Source organism: Engystomops pustulosus, chromosome 4 (assembly GCF_040894005.1).
Source record: "Engystomops pustulosus chromosome 4, aEngPut4.maternal, whole genome shotgun sequence".
Taxonomy (NCBI): domain Eukaryota; kingdom Metazoa; phylum Chordata; class Amphibia; order Anura; family Leptodactylidae; genus Engystomops; species Engystomops pustulosus.
In genome coordinates this window covers 195,530,252-195,549,036 of record NC_092414.1, presented here as the reverse complement: position 1 = coordinate 195,549,036, position 18,785 = coordinate 195,530,252, and positions in this window count along the sequence as shown.

Sequence of the window (18,785 nt, the reverse complement as noted above, 5' to 3'; positions counted from 1 at the left end):
CAGCCCAGGACCACGGCCTCTGACCCCTGCAGTAGTTGGACGCCCACGCCCTCGTCCTCTACCCCTACCCCTAGCCCTCGGGTTCAACATTTTCAAAATTAAAGTGTAAACTGTAAATTTTTTTTGTGTTTTTTTAATGTTTTTGTATTTTTTTTTTTTTAACAAAACGATCAGAAGAAATTACACGGCAACCACAGAAGATGATGATGATTGCTATGGCTAGTTTGTAACCTACACTGACAGCACACAACTGGATTTTGTGCTTTGCCTGTGATGACTTTTAGTTTTGAAAGAAAAAGAAAAGTCCAAAAAAAAAATCGTCAGACTGTGTCTAATTCAATCAAACCCCTAATAAATTCTCCCACTTAGGTGTTTGAGGTGGATATGTGTGTCACTAAGCTAAATAGAACGTTCGCAAGTCTCCCTGCAAATTCGTCACAATATGGTACAAGCTGCACTACTAGTGCCAGCAAGCCCAGCCACAAGCAAATAAAAAAAAATAAAATATATAACGCTATTGTAGCCCTAAGAAGGCCTGTTCGATTCTTGTATGGCTAGTTTCTAACCTACACTGACAGCACACAACTGTATTTTGTCCTGTGCCTGTGAATTAAAGTTTTGAAAAAAAAAATTTAAAAAAAAAGGCAGACTGTGCCTAATTCAATCAAACCCCTAATAAATTGTCCAACTTAGGTGTTTGAGATGGATATGTGTGTCACTAAGAGCTAAATTGAACGTTCCCAAGTCTCCCTGCAAATTCGTCACAATATGGTACTAGCTGCACTACTAGTGCCAGCAAGCCCAGCCACAAGCAAATAAAAAAAAAATATATATAACTCTATTCTAGCCCTAAGAAGGGCTGTTGGGTTCTTGTAGAATCACTCCTGCCTAACACTATTCTAATAGAACACCCTAACGCTTTCCCTGACCAGCAGCAGCTCTCTCCCTAGCGGCATCCAGACAGAGAATGATCTGAGCAGCGCGGGCAGGGGCTAGTCTATTCCAGGGTCACCTGATCTGGCCAGCCAACCACTGCTATCAACGTGTAAGGGTACCACGTCATGCTGGGTGGAGTGCAGAGTCTCCTGGCTTGTGATTGGCTCTGTTTCTGGCCGCCAAAAATCACAACGGCGGGAGATGCCATTTTCTCGAGCTGGCGAAGTATTCATCCGAGCAACGAGCAGTTTCGAGTACGCTAATGCTCGAACTAGCATCTAGCTCGGACGAGTGTGTTCGCTCATCTCTAGTTACCACCTACCAGCATAGAGTGAACAGCACATTAGAGGGGGTAGTGAGTCACAGCAGATAGGTCACCACCTACCAGCATAGAGTGGACAGCAAATTCGAGAGGTAGAGTGACTCACAGCTGTTAGGTTCCCTCCAATCAGCACAGGGTGGACAGCAAATTAGAGGAGGTATTGAGTCACAGCTGTTAGGTCACCACCTAACAGCATATATTGGACAGCACATTAGAGGGGGTAGTGAGTCACAGCAGATAGGTCACCACCTACCAGCATAGAGTGGACAGCAAATTCGAGAGGTAGAGTGACTCACAGCTGTTAGGTTGCCTCCTATCAGCACAGGGTGGACTGCAAATTTGAGAGGTAGAGTGAGTCACCATAGCTATGTCTCCTCTGGCCAACAGAGGGTGGAAAGAAAATTAGAGGTAAAATGTGAGTCATAGCAGCTAGGTCTATAGTCATCAATACATAATGCATATTCACAGACAGATCAGAGAGGAAGCTGTTAGAACTTCTGTAGCTGGAGTACAGGAGCTGTACTCCTCTACACGACATTACCAGACCTGTGTGGCAGGTTTTTTGTACCCTTAATTCTTGCTTACCTATATACCAGGATCCAGCAGTGAAGGCTCTTGGCTCGTTCTTCATTATTTGGTAGTGACATGGATGGAGGAATCACTTCTCGATGTCATCAGAATCTTTGGATCTTCTATCTCTGTTCCATACAATGGTTCTTTGATTACAGGACAAGATCTTCTGGCATGAGAAGGTTCTTTCAGGATGAAATATGATTGACTATGACACACATCCTTGTAAGAGAATTTGCCTCAAACACAAAATTTTCATATTCGCTGCCAAGAAACTTCACTTATTTCTGATGGTATTTTCTTAGGGGAAGGATGTGGTTGAGCGCAGGTTTCTTGTAGGGTTCCTGAACAAACCTGGACTTGTGTTGCATGAAAAAAATGTTGTTTTTGAAATCTTCCCAATACCGGGGGCCTCGTTCCATCAATACGACATCACCGCAAGTTCAATTCTGTATCCAGCTCAGCTGGGTCCTCTCATGGAGAAATGCTGACATGTACATGAGAAGTCTCCGCGCCCGCCTGGATATCCTGAAACTGGTTTAAATAAACATTCGACACCACTCAACCTTAAACAGATGGAACAGCTATGGAACATGACTCCATTGTACGTAGGTCATGAATTCACCAGGCCCCGAAATGTGGAGGGGGGAGCTGTGGTTGGGGTGTCATAATTACACGTCTTATGTAGGCAAATAAATGGATAAATGGCCATGTGTGCCTTACAACAGGAAGCGCCGGGAATTATTTTATACCACAAACCCCAGTTCCAAGCCACTAGACCAACGCTACTATGACAGAGCAGATATTTGTATATTAATGTATCGCTGTCTAGATGAGTCACTATTAACATCTGTGCTGAAAAGGGGTAGTATAAACCTAAAAACATTGGGGCTCATTTACTAAGGGTCCGCGGACCGCATTTTCATCGGGTTTCACGACAATTTCCGATTTGCGCTGCATTTAACAGGGTTTTTGTCAGATGCGATCGGATTTTGGTGCAATCGCAGCTACTTTCATGCAACGCAAACCGGGGGGGTGTGGCCGTCGGACAACCCGACGGATTCGGACTACACGCGGTATTTAAAATTCAAATTGTGTCACAAGACATGCACTTACAAGCACCGGGAGGAAGAAGGGGAACTCCGGCGGACTTCAGCAGGGAAGCGACACATGCAGGAAATCGGGCACACCAGCTATGTGAATTGCACCGGATTTCATCTTCGTTGGACCGTCCGGATCGGGGATCACGTCAGGACCGGGTAAGTAAATTTGACCCATTGGGGGTAATTTACTAAGGGCCCCGATTCGCGTTTTCCCGAAGTGTTACCTGAATATTTCCGATTTGCAACGATTTCCCCTGAATTGCCCTGGGATTTTGGCACATCGGCGCCGGCATGCACGCAACGGAAATCGGGGGGCGTGGCCGAACTAAAATCCGACGGATTCGGAAAAACCGCCGCATTTTTTTAAAAAAATGTGTCGCGAAAATTGCACTTACCTTCACTCAGCCCGGCTTGGTGTATTCCAGTGCGTTCCGATGTTCTTCAGCGCAGCAGCGCCACCAGGTGGACGGCGGAGGAACTACTTTAAAAGCCTAGTGGCGAAACACGTGTCGGGGTTTGTGGCGTGTGCTCCCTCTCTGTGGTATGGTATAATCACAATCCTCCTTAGGTCTTACATTGGTTTATGTTCACCATGTCTTGCATTTCCCATTTGTGCTCCAAATGCTTCTAACATGCATTGTACAACCTACTCCTAAGCCCTTCTTTGGCTATTTATTCTGCACAGCCACTTTTATCTACTTCTTGGTCCACCTATTACTGATGTTATTCTGTGTATTCAATTTTTGTCATTAATAAAATATAAATTTGTTATATGAACTTTTGATCTTTTGATTATTGTTGTTTGATCAAGCATTTGGTGTTTCATACTTTAATGAATCCCGGCCGGACCTGAATCAAGCGCAGAGAACGCGCCGCTGGATCGCGAATGGACCGGGTAAGTAAATCTGCCCCATTATCTTTTGTGACTCTGCTTTGTCCCATATTACACTTCACCCCATTTATATAAATGTAGATGAGCTGCAATACCACACACTACCTGTAGCCAAGGAGTGGTGCTGTTGCTAGAATATATAAATTGTATATATAATGTATATATTTTATAAAATAGAATCAGAAAAAGGAGGAGGAATAAAAATCGAGACAACTGGCTTGCGGCTCTCATTTTTATATTATTGCTATCAACACATAGGGGGTAATTTACTAAGGGCCCGATTCACGTTTTTCCGACGTGTTACCCGAATATTTCCGATTTGCGCTGATTTTCCCTGAATTGCCCCGGGATTTTGGCGCACGCGATCGGATTGTGGCGCGTCAGCGCCGATGCGCCACAATCCGATCGCGTGCGCCAAAATCCTGTACGAAAACCCAACGGATTCGGAGAAACCGCCGCATTTTTAAAAAAAAAAAGAGTCGCGGGACACACACTCACCTTCACCAAGTATAGGATCGTGCACTCGGCGGACTTCAGCACAGCAGCGACACCTGGTGGACGTCGGAGGAACTACCTTAGTGAATCGCCGGAAGACCCGAATCCACCGCACAGAACGCGCAGCTGGATCGCGAATGGGCCGGGTAAGTAAATCTACCCCAATATCTATAGATAAACCTGTAAAAACACGTTATATTTAATATTCCTATGACAGGAATTCATAAATGACTTATGGATCTCAAATCAGGACGATAAATTTGGTGATCTGTGCTGCCAACTTGTGACAATATGATGATAATTTTTACTTTTACAGCAGGATGTAAAGCAAGTTTGATTTCTTGACTAAAACTTGTTATGGTGACACCTAGTGGAGAATATGAAAGCTGCAATATCTTATACTTACAACACTGCAGCTTTTGTTTTACTCTTCTTATCTCTACATGGACCTTTCTTAACTACATAAATTCACCCTAAATTAAAAATATGTGTATCGGGTGAAATTTTTCTGGTCGGACATATTTTGTTGATTGAAATGATTTCTATAGTATTCATTCATGATAGGCAGATTTATGACTTCTGCTCCGAGTGCCAACCTTTCACCTGATTACTTGATGGAGTGATAGCTGCTGGGAGTTGGGGGCCATCTACTCTACGGGGCAATCTTAGGAAGAGATGGTGTGATTTATGTACATGTGTACATTGTGTGTCTAAGCAGGAAATCTCAGGGGGCGGAGGTAATAAAAACGAGACCTATCATGTAAAGGTCACTTTTTTACAGGAAAACATCATATCCATAATGTCGGAATCTGCGTATGAACACGTTTTGCGAGGCAGCACTCACTCACATAGTCTCATGCACTCAGCAGATTGTTTCCATGTATCACCCTCTTGTTCGGGTCAAGTTAAAGGGAATGTGTCAACGTCAAATATCCTATTGCTTGAAGCAGGTTTTTCCAGTGTTTTATACACATTTGGTGATATTTTCTCCCCTCAAGTTATTCATTATATTTTAAAATAATTTGGAAATCATCCATAAGGTCTAAACCTCACGAGAGGATGACACTTCCTGTTCTATAGAGATCACTGATATTCATACCACACTAAGGCTATATTCAGACGACCGTATGGGGGACGTATATATGGCATACATACGTCCCCCATTTATATATGGCATACATACGTCCCCCATAGACTGCAATGGGCGCACGGCATCCCCGTACCGTCCCGTAGCTGGGAGAAACATAGGACATGTCCTATCTTTCTCCCGAATACGGCACTGTGCGCCATACATTGCTATGAAGAGGGGCGGGGGAGAGCGGCGCTCCTCCTCTCCTCCTCCCCCTGGAGCCAACTATTGCCCGCCGTACTATGGTAACAATTTGAATTTTTAAGCCCATTTTTAGAGGATTTTTACAGAAAATTTTAGACGTATGCCAGCAAATAAGGGACAGTCATTAAGGATGATGGGATAACGGTGAAGTAGGGAGTTGTGACTAAGGGTGACCATAAGTGGGGAGTCAACAAAAAAAAGGTACTATAAGGAGGGGGCTACACAAATTACAAATGGTGGCTATTATGAGTGTGGGGGCTACAGAAAAGGGGACATCACTGGAGAAGGGGATGGCTACTGATAGGGATGGGAATAAAAGGTGAGGCATTATAAATGGGGGTGGCCAAAGGACAGGAGGCATTATATAGTGTAGGGCCACAGGGAAAGGGCATAATGGAGAGTGGGGTGGCATTATACTGTGGACTAAAGGAGGTATTAAACAATGTGGGGTGTTAAAATAAGGCAATATTATATAGTGATGGGGCAAATGAGGAGCCTGTGGGTTCCTAGGGAGAGAGCTGCGGGGCAAAGGGCATGGCTTAGGACTTGTAAATTTTCTCTGTGCCATTTTCTCGATTACAAAATGTGTGAGGCATAAAATACTGTAGACATATTTATTTTAAATGTCTGAGGGAAAAACTGTTCCAATTGCTCGTGGCAACCAATCAGGGCACAGCTTTCATTTTATGAACTACTGTGGGAAAATGGAAGCCAAGGTCTGATTGGTTGTCATGAGCAACTAGAACAGTTTTGCACTCAGACCCTTCTGATAAATCTCCCCATCAATGTGACAGAACTTACCTCTTCCCCCTCCCTGTGCAGTGACCTCAGCCAAGGTTACAGAGCATTCCCACTACACTCTCCCATAAAAGACAACTGGGCAGATTTATTCAGATTATTAATGGAGACTGTATACATAACTATAGTACATGAACCATGAGGGGAATTTCCTCAATTTTAACATGGGGCCCTTTTAAGAATATAAATAAAGAAAACGACTTTTGAATAGACGATAAAATCTAAGCATTCCCGGAGCTGAGGGGAATGGGAGCTGACGGGAGGGATTGTACAATGAGGAGACGTCTAATCATCAGCATTTGTAAATATTTTTCGGAAAGTACAAAAATGGCATCAGTCATCATGGGCGGCTTTGATCTCCCAGCCCGTGTTTACCTCTCTCCGGCTGCCTGGCAGGAACTCTCTGAGAATCGCCATCTGTCTCCACAATGTTCAAAAACGGAGAGAGAAAACCTACCATGTCATTGTGAGTTAAAACTTAGTGTTCAGTGTGTCGTTAAAGGAGACCCCCTGTCAGATCCTAATTGCTGGACGAGATTCAGTCACATATACACAGAGCAAAAACAACAAGTCTTGTCTCCGTTTCTCAGAAGATTTGCTTTGTGTTGTATTTCTTAACTCGTTAATGTGAAGACATATTTTAGCCTCCCAGAAGACGTCAAATTATAGATTTCCATTGGATTTGACAACCGCAGAGCTAAACACCAAGGGCCAGATTTAATCTTACAAGTCTTGAAATAGGCGCAATTCCTGGGGCATAACCAAAAATTGCAGCTATTTCCTCCCGTACACTAAGCTTCTTGCCAAGTGGGCGTAGAGGTGACTGATGGGGGTGTAGCTGGCGGACGAGGGGTGAACCGCGCCTTCGCATAAGCTATAGTCTGTGCACTACCAGAAGCAGGCAATGGCACAATTCTACCCCAGGCCAGACCTGGCACAGAACTGCCCCGCCGGGGGCCGGGGATAATCTCAAACCAAATGTGTTCGCTCCATTTACAAGTACTTAAATGGAGTCTACCAGCTCCTATGTGTTACATTGAGCAGAGCAATTCCCTCTTTATGCAAATTAAGTTCTAAGTGCACTGGAGGCGGGGACATACAGGGACAAATACAGCCCACTTAGACCCTTATTTGTATAAACATAAAAATAAAATTTTCTCCGAAATTACAGATGACTACTATAACACAAAACGTATGTCTGGAAGCTTATAAAATTCTAAAGCTACCCTCATCACAAATGTTATGAAAATCGCCAATGAAAAATATACGTTACATATACATTAGTGAACGGATTCACTATCCTGAACTATAGTCTATGGGGGGGATTTACTAATTCTGGTGCAAGCACGACTATCGGCATCGGAGAGTCTCCGGAAAGCACAGCCCGATGTGGCGCGCGGCTGTAAGTATATAATAAGTACATGGTAATAATCAGTCGTGCGAGATAAAAATTCCGATATCAATGAGATGTGACCAAAATCTTACATGGACTGCGCCTTAATTTTGCTCTCTGACCATTTTTTCCTGGTCTCTTGTGCACCAAAAATTGCGCCTAAAAATGGCAACAAAATACACATAAATGTGATGGATAATGTGGAAACGTTAGGCTACGCCCATTTGCGCCAAAATAAGACGGAGGAGTCGGGATAGTCGGAAACATCTGTTCTTTCTGGCGCAAACTCATTCTAAATGATCCGCAACAATTCTGTGCCCAAAAAAAACCGAAAGATCCCGGCATTTTTTACGCAGATTCTATAATACATGACCCCCTATGAGTCATCCAGGAAGGCCGGTTCTAACTAGGACATTCTTTACCTTTTAACAAATCAGTGGAGCGTCACATCAAAATAACGGCCATAGGTGGGGCTGTGCCGAACTCTAACCTGAAAGTTTTGTGGGACCCAAACTCCCCACCGATAACACACACAGTCGCAGCTGGCACAGTTGAACGGTGTTATCCTTCAAATGCTGCTAACAAAGCCCCTAGGAACATGTGCACCATTTTCCAGAGGATTGTCACTCCCCGTGAAGCAATTATGGGGGCATGGGTCCCTAGTGGCAGAACTTTTGTGTTGCCAGCGGCATTTAAAGACTTAACACCCAGGAGTTACCGTCAGGGATTGTGAGGCAAACTCTGAATGCAAACGTTTGGTTAAGTTCTGGGTACGGTGACCCAAACCCACAATGTTTGGCACAGATGGGAACATTGCATTTCAAGTCCTATAATCATTACCCATGGGCCCTGATCCATTAAAAGGTATCACATTCAGTGCAGCCATGTGTGGACGGCACACAGCCGATTTCTGTCCGTAAACATTGCAAAAAAATTACGAAAATTTGTGAATTTTTGGTAAATTTTATGTTGTCATAATTCAGAATTTTAAGGTTTGGTAGACTCCCCCCATGAGTCTTCTCAGTGACTCTCCTGTCTACTATGCGTATTCTAATCTCTGTTTCGCATTTGTTGTCCCCTCTGGTTATGTCGAGCGTTGGTCAGGATGACATTTTCAGTAAATGATAACCATCAATTATGGAAACATATTAATGGATGTTATTCCCTAAGTAACGAAACCACTTTCCATACAGGTAGGTATTTCAAGCTTCTTAGCAAACCAAATATCATATTGATCAGAGATTTATTAGCTCTGATGGACCCGGGAGCCTCTAACCCACCATGAAATTGAGCGTCTGTGCCCAGCCGCCTAATCCATAATTCATGGTAAATGCGCGGCCTTACAATACTTTTCCATATCCACAATGGTGGGAGATAATGAAAGCAATTAGACTCATTTAACCTGGACACTTGTAATCCATGTAAGGGTTATTTATAGGATGACGGCATTGATGTCTGGGGATACTACTATTAGGAAGTGTCTATTTGGTGGTAGGACTTACTGTATATGTGAAAACATGTCTGTATCTATAATGACAGCTATGAGACAACAGGGCGGCTATCACCATATAAACCCCAGCTTAGAAGCCTGGAGGTCACATCTGATCCCATGATATGGCCATGGCTTAGAAAGGCACCAACCATAAGACTGTCACCCATGATCTAAGTCACATGGGGAGATTTATCAGAAGTGTCTGAGAGCACAACTGTTCTAGTTGCCCATGTCAACCGATCAGAGCTCAGCTTTCATTTTCCCACAGCTGTTTCTAGAACTAAAGCTGTGATTGGTTACCACGGGCAATTACAACAGTTCTGCTCTTTAAGGCTACATTCACACGACCGTATGGAGGACGTATATACGGCCGATATACGTCCTCCATAGATGGCAATGGGCGCACGGCGCACTACGTGCGGCACCGTACCGCTCCGTACCCGGGAAAAAGATAGGACCTGTCCTATCTTTTCCCGTAATACGGCGCCGTGCGCCATAACTTCCTATGGAGAGGGGAGGGGGTGAGCTGCGCCCACCTCCTCCTCCTCTCCCCGTGCACTGCCGTTGCCCGCTATGGTACAGTACGGGCGGACAACGGCAGTGTGACTGTAGCCTAACACTTCTAAAAAATCTACCCCCCTCTACATTGTAAATACACTCAATTCAAAGTTAAATGGGAATTCTGGTTATTTTGATCTCTTAAAGGGATTAGCCAGTTTACCTCATGTTTTTTGTAATGTGTGTATGTGTGTGGGACAGGATATGAGGTAATTTACCAATATACATCTATTAATAGTTCTGCTACGCTTTCTTGATATACGAAGTGAAGCTACCTCTTTTACCTCATCAGCCAGAGATTCCTGTCCATAAAATGGCCGCAGATGGACGGTCGTGTGATCTCTAACTGGCGATTGTTGATGAACAGATAAGATCACATGACCCTCCATCTGCGGCCATTTTATGGTCAGGAATCTCTGGTTGATGAGGTAAAAGACAGGAGGCTTCGCTTTATATATGAAGAAAGCGGAGAACTTTTAATAGATGTATATTGGTAAATTACTTCAGATCCTGTCCCCCCACTTACACACACATTACATGAGGTAAAATGATGAGGTAAAAGACATGAGGTAAAAGACATGAGGTAAAAGACATGAGGTAAAAGACATGAGGTAAAAGACATGAGGTAAAATGATGAGGTAAAATGATGAGGTAAAATGATGAGGTAAAAGACATGAGGTAAAATGATGAGGTAAAAGACATGAGGTAAAATGATGAGGTAAAAGACAGGAGGCTTCACTTTACATATCAAGAAAGCGGAGCAGAACTATTACTAGATGTATATTGGTAAATGACCTCATATCCGGCCCCTTACACACATTACAAAAAACATGAGGTAAAGTGGCCAACCCCTTTAAGAACACAGCCATCTGGGCATGTGTGACAAGATAAAAATCATAAAGTAAAAATCATAATTTTGGTGGGTTTAAATAAAAAATAAACATTTCTATGGTGATATATGTGATAACCTGGTCCAACTCTTCATAATTCTTTAGCTAGAATGTATGCTAAGCAATACTAACTACAGTAATTATTCATTTAATAGTGACAAAGAATAAAATCAACTTTCCTACACTGTTTACCTTTGCACTGTAAAAAAAGGTGCAGCACGTGACAAAATACCAGTGTTCCCCTTCTTAAACCCCGATTGGCCCCCATATAAATCATTGATGACCTTCCCGCACTGCTGATACTGTGGTAATGAAGCAAACAGAGCTGAGATAATCAGTGTGTGGCATCTACGTCCAAATGAACCCCAGTTCCCTCTAGCACAGCAGGAAATCACAGCAGGATGTTATGCACCAATCAACACCTGAGTTACATCCATCCATTAATTACATGAAAAAATGCATGAACTTAGAATAAATATTCACATATTTTTGCTTTTTCAGCTCATTTTGCTGTGATCCTTGCAGTAATATATATCAAAGATAGTCGTACATGATACCTGGATGTGCCTGTTTTTGATCCGATCCTCTATTTTGAACTGATCCTTGGTCTTAAGGCACCCCCAAGATTTAGGAGTGTTAGTCTTTTGAAAATTATGCCAGCGTTCCCAATAGAGTAAACTAAGGTCCAGTTTGGAGCCCCCGGGTCTTGTTCAGTAATATCGATGCTTTATCAGTGACATGTCTGCCTGGTGTATATAGTGAAAAGAAATAAGCATGTCCACCTACTAAGCTAGGTGCTGGTGGACACACATGCTCAGTCACTCCTCCCACACCCATGTCTCTGGATAGTAATCCAATGGTCAGTGCAGGACAGCCAATAGGAATAGCTCTCTGTCCTGCTTGTCAGGAAAGGAGCAACATTTCTGCTGTACATGGCAGTATAGCTGAATATTGTCAGCTGCCAGAGGGAGAAGGAGACTAATTCTGTCCAGACCCTTTTCCCAGCAACACCAAAGGGTAACATGATAAAATGGTAATGACAATGAAGCCTTCAAGCGGATTTGGCAACTATTACGGAATGTTCTCCCTAAAAAAGGCTTAGACTTCCTGGAGTCCTGGAAGATTCAGGAAATCTCTTGAACCCTGCAGAATGACAATTCAAAGGTCATTTAGTAATTTTATATGTGATCTGGCCACTATATGTGCTGCTCACATGGTAAAAAATGGACTGACATAAAGAGTGATCATATAATTAAGAAGGGGTGTCCCATCATTAAAAGGGGAGTGGTTTAAGTAAAAGGTGTATGGACACCTCAAAAAGTGTACAGCTGTATTAGATGCTCCTCTGATGCCATAATACTAATAATTGTTATTTATATAGCGGCAAATTCCGAAGCGCTATACAAATCATAGGGGACATATGCAACATCCATGAAAGCCCAATCCATGATGCTGCCCTCACCATGTGTGACAGTATTAGGATGAAGGGGACACAAGAACTTACAGTCTACGAGGATGAGGGGGTGACACAAGAGCTTACAGTCTATGAGGATGAGGGGGTGACATAAGAGCTTACAGTCTATGAGGATGAGGGGGTGACACAAGAGCTTACAGTCTATGAGGAGGAGGGGTGACACAAGAGCTTACAGTCTATGAGGATGAGGGGGTGACACAAGAGCTTACAGTCTATGAGGATGCGGGGGTGACACAAGAGCTTACAGTCTATGAGGATGAGGGGGTGACACAAGAGCTTACAGTCTATGAGGATGAGGGGGTGACACAGGAGCTTACAGTCTATGAGGAGGAGGGGGTGACACAAGAGCTTACAGTCTATGAGGATGAGGGGGTGACACAAGAGCTTACAGTCTATGGGGATGAGGGGATGACACAGGAGGTAAAAGACATTATACAGCCATACTTGACAAGTATCTAATACCTCAGATTAGTTAACATGAGGGTGACGATGGGTTTGGAGGTGTAATTTTGGGGATGTGGAGGGGAGTCACATCTGAATTTCCAGCTTTTATACCGGCTGCAGACATGAGCAGCTCGCTCCCTTCATTGAGATGAATTGTTCACGACATCTGGGTTAAACCTTTAGAAAGGAAGACGTCCAATTCATCAGTCTAATTCACTTTAGGGGCCCTTTCTTCTCCTTCCACCGGGGCCGACCCCATGTGTTTCACACTGAGGGGCCTGAATTATTCATGAGGCGGCGATATTCTTCCCTCAGACCCTTCAGACAGATGAAGCTGTTACAAGATTTAGGAATCGATTCGTACAAGTCTATTGCTGTCAGCCATCACTCATACAATGCAAATACTGGCCGGGCCCTTCTGTACAACCTTGTAAGAGGCGTCCGAGGTACGGGAGGGGGAGGGGGCACAACATGGAGAATATGCTAAAATATTCTAACGATATGAAAATTATATTTGCACAAAAGGAGGGAAATTACAGTAAACCCCTCCATATCTGTAGAATCTCTTAAAAGACCCTTGTACATCATAATACACACCTCAGCTGCTGCAGAACCTCATAACATGCACCTCAGCTGCTGCAGAACCTCATAACATGCACCTCAGCTGCTGCAGAACCTCATAACATGCACCTCAGCTGCTGCAGAACCTTATAACATGCACCCCAGCTGCTGCACAACCTCATAACATGCACCTCAGTTGCTGCATGTTAAGGAGGTCGCACTGGTTTCGGACGCCATCTTGACTACTGTCCGCCATCTTAGATACAGCGGCCACCTTGGGGGGGGGGGGGGTGGTATGCTTCCCTCTAAGAAGCTATAGAGTTAAATGTTTTAATTCAGCTATTTTTCTCATTTAAACTGTTGTTTGCCTTTTCACAATATCCTTGGCATTTCTTACCGTCCTTCGGGCCTCTGTATTCTTGTTATTTATTTTGGTTATGAAGAAGCTTCTAGGAGCCATTGTGTAGATAAGCATGGCTGTAAACAAGACCTAGTCATTTTTCCCAGAATGTGCTGGTAAAAAACATAATGGCCAATAGAATCTAAGTCCTTATCTCCATTCATACAACACCCCTTTGATGACTCTTCTGTCTGATATATATTATGCATTTTGATTATTAAAAGAAGAAGATCTTGACTAAGAGATTGACGTATGTCTTGGTCTCTATGTTCAATCAAGGGTTAATTAGGACTCACCTTACAAAAGTCAAGAGGGCTGTTGGGGCCCTGCATAAAAATCCCTAACACTGCACAACCTCATAAAATGTACCTCAGCTGCTGCACTACCTCATAACATGCACCGCAGCTGCTGCAGAACCTTATAACATGCACCTCAGCTGCTGCAGAACCTCATAACATGCACCTCAGCTGCTGCACAACCCATAAAATGCACCTCAGCTGCTGCACAACCTCATGACATGCACCTCAGCTGCTGCACAACCTCATAACACGCACCTCAGCTGCTGCACAACCTCATAACACGCACCTCAGCTGCTGCACAACCTCATAAAATGCACCTCAGCTGCTGCACAACCTCATAAAATGCACCTCAGCTGCTGCACAACATCATAACATGCACCTCAGCTGCTGCACAACCTCATAACATGCACTTCAGCCTCTGCAAAACCTTATAACATGCACCTCAGCTTCCGCAGACTCTCGTAATACACGCCTCACCTGCTGCAGAACTTCATAATACACACCTCACCTGCTGCAGAACATCATAATAACACCTAAGCTGCTGCAGAACCTAATAATATGTACCTCAGGACTACAAAACCTCACAGTAAACATCTCAGCTGCTGCAGAACATCATAATACACATTTCAAGTGCTGAAGTACCTCATAATAAACACCTCAGCTGCTGCAGAACCTAATCATATGCACCTCAGGGCTACAGAACCTCACAGTAGAAATATCAGCTGCTGCAGAACCTCATAATAAACACCTCAGCTGCTGTAGAAGAACATTATTCATACCTCGGTGGCTACAGAACAATATAATACACACTTCAGCTGCTGCAGAACATGATCATACACACCTCAGCCGCTGCAGAACATCATCTTACACACCTCAATTGCTGAAGAACCTCATAATACACACCTTATCTGCTGCAGAACCTCATAATACAGACCTCAGCTGCTGCGATACAACATAACACAATACAGAAACTGCGCCACTCTTGGCTTCAGGTCATATCTAGTATTGCAGCTCGGTCTCATTCATTGCAATGAAGCCATACACAGCTCATGGCGAGGGGTCGCTCTGTAAGTGAGCGCTGTGTTGTTTTTCGCCTCACTCCTCCCCTTTAAGGTTTGGTCCTATTATATAACTGACCCGGATAGATATTATGGGGTCTCATGCTTTTATTAACCCCTTCGCGCTCCGCGGCGGATATATCCGCCACGGAGCGCAGTGACTTAGCGCTCAGTGGCGGATATATCCGCCACGGCTCCTATGCCGGCTCGGCTCTGGATCAGAGCCGAACCGGCATCGGGAAACACGGGGTGCCGGCTGTAACTAATAGCCGGCACCCCAGTGTAACACCCGCGATCGGAGTTGTCTCCGATCGTGGGTGCTTAACCCGTTAGATGCCGCGGTCAGCGCGACCGCGGCATCTAACAAGTATCTGGGGGGTCTTTCCCCCACGATCGGCCCCCCCGAACCGTTTTCGGGGGGCGCCGATCGTTGCTATAGTAACTCTGGGGTCCGATCTGGACCCCAGAGTTACTAGCAAGAATTGCCAGTAAGATGGACATATAACATATAACTCAAAAAAAAAGTCTAAATCATAACACAAACCCCACATATATAGTATCACCAAGTCCGTAACAACCCGTAGAATAAAAGTAAATCATTATTGAACCCCCACGATAAACGCCGTAAAAAAAAACTGTTATAAACCCTCCAAAAATTATGATTTTTACCTTTTCAATCCCACAAAAAATGATATAAAATGCGACCAAAAAACCATATGTACTCAGACATGATACTGGTGCAAAGTACAACATGTCCCGCAAAAAACAAGCCATCAACCAGCTCCGTAGCCAAAAACGTAACAAAGTTATGCCACTTGGAAGATGGCAATACAAAAATTATAGATTTTTCCCCACATTAGGGTTTTGTTTGACAAATTTAGTAAAACGTAAGAAAATATATTCATGTCTGGTATCCCCGTAATCGTATCAACCCATAGAATAAAGATAACATGACTATTAGTCTATACGGTGAACACCAAAAAAAAAAAAGTCAAAAATCCAGTACAGAATTGATGCTTTTCTACTCCTGCCCTCAAAAAAAGTTCCTAAATTTTCAACAATAGGTGATACCAACCCCAAAATGGTAACAATGGAAAAAGCATCTCATCCCGCAAAAAAAATGCCGTCACATGGCCCCAATAACGAAAAAGCGAAAATTTTATAGCCTTCAAAAGGGGCCAATGAGGAAACTAAATTCCTGGCAGCTGCAGCGCCCTCCTTCCCTTCTGCGCCTCGCTGTGCCCCCATAAAACAAGTAACGGCCACATGTGGGGGGTCTTTGTACTCAGGAGAAATTGCAGAACAAATTGTATGGTGGGTTTTCTCTTTTTATATTTTGGAAATGTGTAAATTTTGGTGCTAAATGAACGTATAAGGGAACAATATGACCATTCTAAATTTCACCTCCATTTTGATTCAATTACTATGAAGATCTCAAGGGGTTAACAATCTTCGTAAAAGCTGTTTCTGATAGCTTGAGGGGTGCAGATTTGAAAATGGGTTGGTTATATAGGGGGTTTTGATGCTAAATATGTAAAATTTCATTCAAAACTGTATTTATCCCCAAAATAGTCAATTCTGAAAATCCGGAAAAGCGATATTCTATTTGCAAGCCGCGTGACATCAAAATAAATTATCCAGATATTTCAGAAATTATGAAAATGTAAAGTAGACAAATGGGAAATGTTATTCAGCAACTTATTTAGCTGGTAAATCTATCTGCCTGAAAACGTGATGATTTAGAATTTCGAAAATGGCAAATTTTTCAAAAAATTCATCACATTTTCTTTTTTTTGTAAATAAACGCAAAACTTATCTGCCAAAATTTACCACTAAAATGAAGTACAACATGTGGGGAAAAAACAATCTCAGAATCGTTTTGATAAGTAACAGTGTTCAAAAGTTATAACCATATAAAGCGAAGCAAGTCAGAATCCAAAAAATCGGGCTGAGCCTTAAGCTGTAAAATGGCTGCGTCCTTAAGGGGTTAAGAGAGGTCCAGGAGTCTTTGTGTTGAGTCATGTAGTGAGCTTTTTAGTGGATTCATCATGACTATGGTCATATTTGGCAGTTCCCGGAAGCGTCCGGCTGGGGGTACGGAAACCTCTCCAGGAATCGCGAGCAAAATCTGCAACACATTGAAATGGGGGAATGCGATTTGGGAGGACAAAGACAGGGTTGTTTTGCTACTGCAGGCAGCAGGTAACGTGTCTGCCCAGAAATTACAGCTTCTCATGTTCCAACATTCCAGACTGCCAGCCTGAGGTGCAACAGCGCCATCCGCTGTCTGCATACTAGTACTGCAGCCTCCTATTCTTACCATGATAACAATGACTCATGGAAGAAATGTCACATCTGTGTAATGTGACTAAGGCCAGGGGTGACTCCCTAATGACTCCTGATATACAGATGGCTAATGTAAAATGTTACAGGGGGGAAGTTACTCCTAAAATTTTGGACTATGGGACATCCCGGATCTACCATAGTGAAGTGAATACAGCATTAGTCAGACTCACACTCCAGCAATTCATTCATAGGGGGGATAATAGGGCTCTCACACACCAGTCCTGACCCCTTGTGTGCTGGAGTGAGACAAGTCTAAAAAGGAGAGACCTCCTGATAAATTAGGAACATCTATGTCCCTTCATCTACAACCTATCACAATATACAGACATATAATTACTGTACAGTAGTATTATTCAGTGACTGTATGTCGGTATTATTTCACTATCATGTGATAGTATTATTCAGTAATGTATGGCGGTATTATATTCTAGTACTTTGCTGTATTGTGGTTTTATGTACTTACTGTATGGCGGTATTATTTTATTATTGTATGGTACTATTATTTAGTTACTGTATGGCGGTATTATTTCACTATAGTACGATACTATTATTCAGTAACTGTACGGCTGGATTATTTTATTATTGTATGGTACTATAATTTAGTTACTGTGTGGCGGTATTATTTCACTATAGTACAATAGTATTATTCAGTAACTGTATGGTGGTATTATTTTATCATTGTATGCTACACATATTTAGTTACTGTATGGCGGTATTATTTCGTTACTGTGTTGCATTATTACTATAGTACAATAGTATTATTCAGTAACTGTATGGTGGTATTGTATTATAGTATTTTTTCATATTGTGGTTTTATTTAGTTACTGTATGGCTGCATTATTTTATTATTATATGGTACTATTATTTGGTTACTATGTGGTATATTTTGTTATTGTATTATTATAAAATGACTGTATGGCAGTATTATTTCACTATAGTATGATGGTATTAATCAGTAACTGTATAAAGGTTTTGCATTCTTGTAATTTTCAGTACCTGTATTGTGTTTTTATTTACTTACGGTGTATTGTGGTATTTAGTTACTGTATGGCTGCATTATTTTATGATCGTTTGCTACTACGATTTAGTTACTTTATGGTGGTATTGTCTGGTAGTATTATTCAGTAACTGGATTGTGATTTTATATATTGTATTGTGGTATTATTTAGTTCCTGTGTGGTGCTATTTTAGGTTAAAATTATTCAAAAACTGTATGGCGGTATTATTTCATTATTTTACGTTGGGTCTGTTCAACAGCTGTATGGTGATATTTCATTATGGTAGTATTTATTAGTAATTGTATGGTTAACCATTGTAGGGACACTACACCCCATGAAATCTTACTTAAAGTGAAACATTACTAATGGTTTTTGCCTTGCAGCAGCCTCACCCACTCCCTAATAAAAGGAGAGGTACTAGGG